Source organism: Oryx dammah, unplaced genomic scaffold (assembly GCF_014754425.2).
Source record: "Oryx dammah isolate SB20612 unplaced genomic scaffold, SCBI_Odam_1.1 HiC_scaffold_25, whole genome shotgun sequence".
Taxonomy (NCBI): domain Eukaryota; kingdom Metazoa; phylum Chordata; class Mammalia; order Artiodactyla; family Bovidae; genus Oryx; species Oryx dammah.
Genome location: NW_024070209.1, coordinates 87,269,462 through 87,280,387, shown reverse-complemented (window position 1 = coordinate 87,280,387; position 10,926 = coordinate 87,269,462).

Below are 10,926 nucleotides of genomic sequence, written 5' to 3'. Positions count from 1 at the left end.
TGAGATGGTACATTTCTGCTTCAGCTGCCCAGTTTGTGGCTCCTTATTGCAGAAGCCCTAGCAATCTAATACACATTATATGAATTGACCACATTTTGTTTATCCATGCATCAGTTGTCGGACATTTGAGTTATTTCTACTTTCCGGTTATTATGAATAACCAGGTAAACATGTGTGGACAAGTGTTTGTGCCATTGTTTCTTTTGGGTATATATCTAGATGTGGAATTGCTGGGTCATTTGATAACTGTGTTTAAACTTTTGAGGACTATTTTCCATAGTGACTGCACCATTTTACATTCCCACCTGCACTGTATGAAGGTTTCAGTTTTCTCAATATCTTTGCCAACACTTGTTATTATCTGTTTTTTATTGTAGCCACCCTGGTGGGTTGGAAATAAATTATGCTTCGGTTTTGATTTCTATTGCTCTGATAACTATGATGTCGAGCATCTTTTCATGTGCTTCTTGGCTATGTGTAGATCTGATTTGGAGAAATAATCTACTCAGATCCTTTGCTCATTTTTAAAACCAGGTTGTCGTCTCATTATTGAGTTGTAAGAGCTTTGTATTCCACATTCTAGATACAAAACCTTTATCAGATGTCTACTTGCAAATACTCTTCCACAACTTGTGGATTTCCTTCAATTTCTTGATGTGCCTTTGAAGTACAGAATTTTTAAATTTTGATGAAGCCTAGTGTATGTGTATCCATTGTTAATTAGGGTTTCAGCCCCCTGCTTTGCTGCTACACCCGCCTACAATCATTTTTCCAAGAGCAGTCAGTGATCTTTTTTAAGTATAAAGAAAAGCCTGCCATCCTTTTTGTGCAGGAAAATCTCCAGGATTCTGAGGCTTCACGTGATCTGCCCCCATCCTCCTCCTTCATCACTTCATGTCCTCTCTCTCTCCCTCTTTTTTGATACTGTTTTGCTCACAACAACCCAGATGCTGTGTCCTTTTTTCTCTAAATGTCTATCCAGTTCCTGCTTTGGGAACTCTGTGTTCACTCTGCCTTTGTAAAAGGCTCCCCTGCTCCTTCTTTTCATTCTGGGCTCAGCTCAACTGTTCCTTTCTCCAAGAAGTCTTTCGTGATTGCCCTCGCTAATGTCGCCACCCCTCACCCATGCCAGATACTCTTTACTACCTCATCCTGTCCATGTGTGTCAATGGGACTCCCATGAAATTATTTTATTTATGTATTTACTTACTCTCTGCCTTTTCCTGCTAGAATCTAAGTATGATAACAGCAGCAACCTTTTCTGGCTTGTTCGAAACTACATCCTAGTTTGGGGGACGGTGTTTAGTCTACGGTAGATAGTAAGTACTTGGAGAAGGAAATGGCAACCCACTCCATTATTCTTGCCTGAAGAATCCCAGGGACAGAGGAGCCTGGTGGGCTGCCGTCTATGGGGTTGCACAGAGTTGGACACGACTGAAGTGACTTAGCAGCAGATAGGCAGTGCTAGCTGAATTACTGAGCAACGGAGCACAACAGCAAGTAGACAGAATGGATGGCAGCATGGCTTTTCAGAACTGAAAGGAACCTTCATTAATCTCAGCATTAGAAAGAACCTAACCCTTTAGGTTTTATCAAGTCCTGTGGGCACAGTATAATTTACATATTTTGGAATACTGGGCTTCTGACAGGATGGGAAAGCCAGGTTCCTGCTTGTGATGTATGCATTCTTTGCGTATGCTAGACCACAGCTCCTCAAATTTTAAACAAATGATTTGCAGGTACTGTGAAAGTTCAAACTCTGGCTCAGTAGGTCTGAGACTCTGCACTTCTACCAAACCCCCAGCTGATGCTGATGCTGCCAGTCAGGGGACCACACTTTGAGAGGTTAAGGGTTGAGGGGACAGAGTGCCTTGGTTTACATGGGGCGAGGTCACCCCACCACCAGGTGGAAACCAGCCACGCAGTAGGTCTTCTGGTATTGATATCAAGGGAGGAAGACAGAACAAGTCCATTTCTGAAGAAGTCAGGTCATCAAGCAAACTGCCCCCCACCCCCAAGTCTTGACTTCCCTTTGCAACTGTATGTTTACCAGGATACTCTAGCCAACAGAGAAGGAAAAACCCAGGAGGCTGCCTACATCTTCATCTCTCAAACTTACAGATTTTCCTTGTATTGAATTCATGTCTTCTCTCATTTTGTGTATTAGAAGCACATCCAAGCAATTCAATTTGTGTTTATTAGGTACCTACTCTGTGCATGTTCTGTGTTTTGGGGCAAAGATAAACCAAACCTGGCCCCTTTGCCCCCAGGAGCCTAGCCTCTGAAGGCAGTGAGATGAGAAACATCTGGTCATGCTATAACGTGGAACTTCCTGTCATGGAAGCATCCAGTTCTTTGGGGGAGGTGAAGCACTTTTTCTTTCCAGGGTGAAGTTAAGGGTCATCAGTGGAATGAAACAAGAGCCCCCATCTTGTCTGGCTAATGCAGTTGCTCCACACGCCAATGAGAGGAGAGAGGGTGGTGCGAAGCATAGGAGAGGAAGGACTGGAGACCTTCTCCGGGTGTTAGGACGCGGCATCAGGCACTTCATTTCACTTCCTAGCAAGAGCATCAGGCTCAGGTCTAAAGCACAGTGGAAGCACAGGGGAGACGGCTGAACCTGCCTGGAATGTTCAGAAGAGATTTCATGGAGGCGAGGTTTGCCTTTGACCCTGAAAGGTGGCCAGAGGTGTGTCAGATGGACAGAAGATGAGGGCTCCAAACCAAGCGGCTTGCAGATGAGGGAACAGTTAATGTTAAGTGAACAGTGAGTTAGGTGTGGCCTGAGGTGGCTGTGGTTGCAGGGTGGTGAGAACCTGGGGACGGGGGTGGGGAGGGGATGAGTCTGGAGCAGAGAGTAAGCTATGAGAGGCCTTGCTAACCGAGTTAGCACTTGACCTCCTAGGAAGCAGGTTAGAGGCAGAGAACTGAGTTAATTCACCTCATAAAAGGACTCTATGGGCTGAAAAAAATGAGAAGCTTGGTGAGGTTGGAACATGGTCAGCAAACTTCCTCTGTGAAGGGCCAGATAATTACTTAAACATTTTAGGTAGGTGGGTTGCAACGACTCAACTGCACCACCACCCTGGATAATTTGTAACTGAGTGGCTGTGGCTGGGTGCCAATAAAACTGTGGTTTTTGTTCAGTCACTCAGTCCTGTCAGACTCTTTGAGACCCCATGAACTGCAGCATGCCAGCCCTCCCCATCCCTTACTGTCTCCCAAAGTTTGCCCACGTTCATGTCCATTGCATCGCTGATGCCATCCAGCCATCTTACCTCATATGATTTTCATGTATTAAAAAAATATTCTTCTCCTGATGTTTTTCAACCATTTAAAAAAATGTCAGAGGCTTCCCTGGTGGCTCAGTGGTAAAAAAAAAAATCTGCCTGCCAATGCAGGAGACTCGGGTTGTATCCCGATCAAGGAAGATCCCACATGCCGCAGGGCAACTGAGCTTGTGCACCACAACTATTCAGCCTCTGTGCTAGAACCCAGAAACCTCAACTCCTGAGTCCACGCACTGCAACTACTGAAGCCCAAACGCTCTAGAGCCTGTACTCTGCAACAAGAGATGATACTGCAATAAGAAGTCCATGTATCACAACTAGAGAGTAGCCCCCTACTTGCCACCACTAGAGAAAAGTACACGCAGCAAAAAAAGACCCAGCACAGCCAAAAAAAAAAAAAAAGTCTTACCATTCTTTCCTTGGGGACAGTACAAAGTCAGGCTGCAGGCCATCTTTAGCCCCTGGGTAGTCTGCCGACCTGGCTGGGAGAAGGTTAACAGTCAAGGGAGTTAGGAGGGTTTAAACTTTATCCTGTGGCCAATGGGGATGCACTGGAGGTCTTTAGAGCCGGGATCATGTACAAATGGACTGCTGGGCCATATAAGAGTGTGTCCCACAAAACCTAAGAATGGGTCTAAATGGTGAGAGAATGACTGGACTCAAGAAATTATTGCAGGCACTTTTTAATAAAAGTTTTAGCAAAATTTATGTGCATACAGAGAGCTAATTAAAGGGTTTTTTTCTTTGCTTTTTGATTCAAACAGACCACACCCTCTGTTGGCACTGGTTCGTGTTGGCCTAAGTACTTGAAAACAACAAATGGCATTTTCTTAATTACTCTAAGACAACTTCTATGAACACAAGTTGCCTTTGCGTGTATAGTCCAGTTTATTGAGGTTTTGTCCTATGTGGGCTTTATCCTGTTGGCATGACTCAGAGTGGGAAGGTCTCATGTTCTGCCTCTTGGCAGGGAAAATGCAATTACACTCAGCAGTGGGCTGGTAAATGTTTAACAACCTGCTCTGCAAAAAATGTCTGTGTGTGCATACATATGTAAGTTTATTTTCATTTAATTCTACAAAGGATGTATAGCACCCAATTTGTAAATAATAATACATTATATAATACTCTTTATTATAAATTCCATTTGTTGCTGTTGTTTAGTTGCTAAGTTGTGTCCAACTCTTCTGCGAAACCACGGATTGTAGCTCCTCTGTTCATGGAATTGTTCAGGCAAAAGTACTGAGTGGGTTGCTATTTCCTTTTCCAGGGGATCTTCCTGACCTGGGGACTGAACCTGCATCTCCTCCATTGGCAGGCTGGTTCTTTACCACTAAGTTACCAGGTCATTGAGCTCACTGATTTTCACAGAACACTTCTGTTGATTTTTGCCCAGCTCTTGTATTCAAAGCCAATCGGTGTTTGCAGTTCAACCACGATCTGACAAAATAAGACTATAAATAAGTGCTTGATTATTACCCAGTTTGGCAGAGAAGTTCCTCATGTCATTGACAAATGAGTGTGATTCTGACATGAAGGCTGGTTGACATTTTTATGTTCATAGCTAAGATGAAAGTGAAGCCATGAAATGCCTGCTGTGACTTCACTCGTCTGTCAATGAGATGAGTGCCCTCTTTGGTGAATTATACGACAGTTTGCAAATACCGGAAGAATATTGCCTCAAATATTTTCACAACTCATAACGTAAGGGCTACAGACATGACACGCTTTTAAGTTTACATCTTTTTTGGGGCAAAGTGATGCCACTGAAAGGTATAAATAAAGGGAGTGACAATTATGCCCTCTATTTCTGAGCTTTGAAATCTGCACTTTTAACATTTTCTTGACCCCTTTATTACACTTAGACAACCAGCAAAACAATAAGGTTGTGATTTTTTTTTTTAACATTTGCCAACTGTGCTGCTGTAAATAGTCCCACCGTGGACAATTTCAAACTGACAGAATGCAGAGTTAGGAAGAGTTGTGTAGTAGTACGCCATTATAGTGGTATTTATACCACACAGATACAACCTACAGATTGCGAAACACCTGGAAATTTAACACTCAGTTCTCTGGAGTCAGCAGAAGCTGCCTGCAGCACAGGAAACAATACTTCATTTATCTAGAACTGATTTTTGCAATGGATAAAGAAGCTATAGTATATGTATACAATGGAATATTACTCAGCCATATAAAGGAATGTGTTTGAGTAAGTTCTAGTGAGGTGGATGAACCTAGAGCCTGTTATACAGAATGAAGTAAGTCAGAGAAAAACAAATATCATATATTAATGCATATACATGGACTCTAGAAAAATGGTACTGACAAACCTATTTGCAGGGCAGGAATAGAGACTCAGATAGAGAACAGCTCTATGGACACAGTTGGGGCAGGAAAGGGTGGCACGAATTGAGAGAGTAGCATTGAAATATATGCATTACCATGTGTAACAGTGGCTGACGTTATTTTTCTGGGCTCCAAAACCACTGCAGGTGGTGACTGCAGCCATGAAATTAAAAGACGCTTACTCCTTGGAAGGAAAGTTATGACCAAACTAGATAGCATATTCAAAAGCAGAGACATTACCTTGCCAACAAAGGTCCATCTAGTCAAGGCTATGGTCTTTCCAGTGGTCACATATGGATGTGAGAGTTGGATTATAAAGAAAGCTGAGTGCCAAAGAATTGATGCTTTTGAACTGTGGTGGTGAAGACTCTTGAGAGTCTGTTGGACTGCAAGGAGATCCAACCAGTCCATCCTAAAGGAGATCAGTCCTGGGTGTTCATTGGAAGGACTGATGTTGAAGCTGAAACTCCAATACTTTGGCCACCTGATGCAAAGAGCTGACTCATTTGAAAAGACCCTGATGCTGGGAAAGATTGAGGGCAGGAGGAGAAGGGGACGACAGAGGATGAGATGGTTGGATGGCATCACTGACTCGATGGACATGGGTTTGGGTGGACTCCGGGAGTTGGTGATGGACAGGGAGGCCTGGCGTGCTGCGGTTCAAGGGCTTGCAAAGAGTTGGACACGACTAAACGATTGAACTGAACTGAATGGGAAGTTGCTGTATAACACAGGGAGCTCAACTTGGTGCTCTGTGACAACTTAGAGGTGTGGGATGGGGCTGGAGGTGAAAGGGAGATTCAAGAGGGAGAGAACATATATATACTTATGGCTGATTCATGTTGATGTTTGGCAGAAACCAACACAACATGGAAAGCAATTATCCTCCAATAAAACTAAATAAATATAATGAGCTTTATTAAAACAAAACAAAAAAATGAACAGACCTAAAGTATCTTCTGGTGAAGTTAGCTATGAATAAATCAATTTGCCATCTAAATCTACCAGCTTCACAAAATGACAACATTCTCAAAAATTAGCCCCAACGTCATCTAAAACAGGCCTGTTCTCAAGCGAATAGGACCACTGATTAAATTTCCCCAGTAGCAATGTGGCCCCTGTAGCAATTCCCTCCAGTGCCTAAACTAACACAGAATACAGATGATGGAATCGTGAGATGCCTGCTCAGGAAGTAGCCTTTGAAATTAGCTCATCCAGCTTCCTTCATTTTACAAATGGCCTGAGTCCAGGGAGGTTAATTATTATAACTTATTCAAAGTCACAGAGAAGCAAAGCTGACATCAGAACCTAAGTTTTCATTTGTAAAATAGTTTCTGCATGCTGATTTTTCCCCCTCAAGTGCTAAGGTGGGATCACTGTGGTAAGTGTATTCAAATTTCTCTCACTTTGCGGATAAATGGGTCCTTTCAGAAACACTGTTTGAGGGTGAATATTGTTAAGCATGGAAATGAAACTTCTGCTTAAGCTTATGTGTTCACATCTCGGGGGTGGGGGGCATTTCTTGTTTTACTATTTAACCACAACTATGTTTACCATAGTTCTTTTAAGACATAGATCTCTCCTTTCCAAGAATAATCATTTACAAATTAATCATTTACAGCAAGTGAACTGGCTAAGTCTTGTGTTAAGTCAGCCAACCCTCAAGCAAATTTCAGAGATAAGAATGTATTTTAAACCTTGATTTCAGAGTGAAAAATCTCAGGTTCTTGAGAACTACTAGGGTTAGAAAATTCCTTTGGAAAATGGGCTGTTGGCCAATCTCAAATGGCTGCTGAAAACTTCATTTTTGAGATGAGTTTCTTTCCTTTTCATTAGAAATGACAAGTCTGCAACACCATGTCTCTTTTCTTAATAATACAATCTTGCAACCTCTTATCTGAAACCAACCCCTGAGGTGAGATGTGCATGGAATTTGTCAGAGTTTAGAGAGTTAATACAGCACATACACTGGATATTCTAAGTCACGCCCAGTGAGGTCTGGGGCCATCCTTCATAAGCAAGTATATTTATAGTTTGCAGGAAAACATAAATATTCCGATGAAGCAAGACGGTAAATAGTCATGTCAATTTATTTTAGGTCAATTTTACTACTAAAAGTGTTGCTTTTGAACTTTAGATTTTTCAGAGATATTCAGAATTTTAAAGTTCTAGATAAGGGAGTATAGGCCTGTAATGGTTTCCCCGGCATGTTTATCTTTTCTTCATGAATCCCCACCCCCCTGCCCCCCAAAAAGCATGTGTCTATAATGTCTTCTTGATCCACATTCAACTCTCATTTCTTTAGTTTATTGGAAACTAGTCATTCTATTAATTTCAGAGACACATTAGCTATGTTTGGTTCTGATCTTGCTTTAATTCTGGTTTTGTGCTGAGAGTCTCAGGGACGGCTGGAGGAATGAGCTGCTTGGGTGCTCTATCACGGATGTTCTCTGTGTGGTGGGCTTGCAGGATGACTTGCTTTCCACCAGCCTTCTCATCCCTGTGTATAACACAGTGCACCTCTGCCATTTTATTTTTGGCTTCCCTGGTTTATCAGACAAGAATCCCCCTGCAATGCAAGAGACCTAGATTTGATCCCTGGGTTGAGAAGATCCCCTGGAGGAGGGCAGGGCAATCACTCCAGTATTCTTGCCTGGAGAATCCCCATGAACAGAGGAGCCTGGCAGGCTACAGTCCACGGGGTCGCAAAGAGTCGGACATGACTGAGCGACTAAGCACAGCACAGCACAAGTTTCTGTACCATTACATTATAAAAAACACATGAAGAGAGGATAGAGAAGAACACGAAGCTCAACTTGGTCCTTGTAGAAGAAGTTTGGATCAGTCTGGTTAATGCCATACTAGTTGTCAAGGAAAAACACTACTTTCTTCTCTTCTTATATCCTTAAATCTGTAGCCTGATAGATACTATTCCTCTAAAAATCAAAACTTACCCAGGATAAGAAAAGCAACACAACTGTAGCTAGAAAGCTACCTAAGAGGGAACAGAATCTTCCTGGTGTAGGAGAGGATGTGTGTGCTCAGTCGTGTCTGACTCTTTGTGACCCCATGAACTGTAGCCTGCCAGGCTCCTCTGTCCATGGGATTTCACAGCCAGTAATACTGTAGTGGGTTGCCATTTCCTTTTCCATGGGATCGTCTAGATCCAGGGACTGAACCCACATCTCTTAAGTCTCCTGCATTGGCAGGTAGATTCTTTACCACTGTGCCACCTGGAAAGCCCATAGGAGAGGGTGCATTAATATAAATAATATCTACAGAACCTGAATTGTAGAGAGGAGCAAATAGCAGAAACTACCAAACTTTTTCACCAAAAAAGGGTGAAAAAACATAAATAGAAGATAGAAACAGAGATGCTACAGCTTTAAAAACAGTAACTTATTCCCTGGTACAGTTATAAAAGCTATCCACTAATACAGTTATTTCAGAAAAATGAAATTTCATATGAAATGCTACTAAAATACCAAAGGCCATACATAATGTCTGACCCATGCTGCCACCTCATATAGCAAATTCTTACAAGGGAGCTTTAAAAAGATTGTTTGACTGGTCCACTGTCCTACAGTGTCAGGAGACTGCTTTGTCTCAGATATTAAATTTCCAATGTCTCTCACACTTCCTCCATTTCCGATGCACAAAAGGTTTTTGTAAAGTTTCTCTTGGTTTTACCGCTGGCAGCTACAGAAAGCATATCATATGCTTGGTGTAGCGTTATAGGGTGGGATTTTATTTGACTACTGTCTTCAGAACTTCTGGATTAAAAAAATTTTTTTTTTTATTACAGTATGAAAGTGTTAGTTGCCCAGTTGTGGCTCAGTCCTGTAAACTCTTTTGCGACCCCATGGACTGTAGCCTGCCAGTCTCCTCTGTACAGGGGTTTCGAAAGGCAAGAATACTGGAGTGGGTACCATTTCCTTCTCCAGGGAAATCTTCCCCACCCAGGGACTGAACCCCGGTCTCCTGCATTGCATGCAGATTCTTTACTGTCTGAGCCACCGGGGAAGCCTTATTAAAGTATAGTTGATTTAACATGCTGTGTTGCTGCTCAGTCCCTTGAGTCGTGTCCAACTCTGTGCGACCCCACAGACGGCAGCCCACCAGGCTTCCCCATCCCTGGGATTCTCCAGGCAAGAACACTGGAGTGGGTTGCCACTTCCTTCTCCAAAGCATGAAAGTGAAAAGTGAAAGTGAAGTCACTCAGTCCTGTCTGACTCCTAGCAACCCCATGGACTGCAGCCTACCAGGCTCCTCCATCCATGGGATTTTCCAGGCAAGAGTACTGGAGTGGGGTGCCCTGCTATAAGGTAAAGTCAATCAGTTATACATATATCTGCTCTTTTTTAGATTCTATTCCCATATAGGTTATTACAGAGTATTGAAAGGGTTTCCTATGCTATATACAGTAGGTTATTAGTTATGTACTTTATATATAGTAGGCTCCTCTGTCCCCATGGAATTTCCCAGGCAAGAATACTGGAGTAGGTTGCCTTTTTCTTCTCCACGGATTTTCCTGGCCCAGGGATTGAACCCGAGTCTCCTGCATTGGCAGGCAGATTCTTTACCACTGAGCCCCACCTGGGAAGCCCATAGAAGTGGTATGCCAGTCTTAATTTCCCAATTTATCCACCCCACCCCCACCTTTTAAAAAGTGATTATGATCCTTTCCTTAAGAATTGTTCAGTGGAAATCTGTACTAATTCAAACTCTACTGGGCCAGTTATGTATAAGCTTTGTCCTCTCTTGTTGGATGTTCTGGTTGAAATCATAAGAAAAAGCTCCTTCTCTTGGTTCTGTCTTACTCCCCACTGGGCTGCTCTACTTCCCCCAGGAGCACCATTTTAGCGTATTCTTACCTCCCTAGAGTGAGTCCTGGCCTAGTACCCCGAAACTATTTCTACCTAACCGAGAACGACCCAGGACGGCAGAAACACGGACCGGGACATTGACCATGGGTCCTGTTAACCCTCGGAGGAAGCGCCCCGACGTGGATCTGAACCCCAGTAGGCCACTCAGTGTACTCTCGGGAGCACCGTTCTGTCTTCCGTGTTAAACGAATAACCACCTCTTTACTTGCCTCACAAGGTTGGGAGGACTGGGTGACTCCACGGTCGTTTCTCATTAGCGTCACCGAACCCCCAAACTGGCTGGCGGGGGGCGCGTCGTCCTGTAGGGGGCGAGCTCCTCCCACACTTTCTCGCGCGCCGGGACGGGCATCCCCGGCGGCTCGGGGGTGGGGGACGGCCAAGAAGGGAATCCACTCCTGGGATCC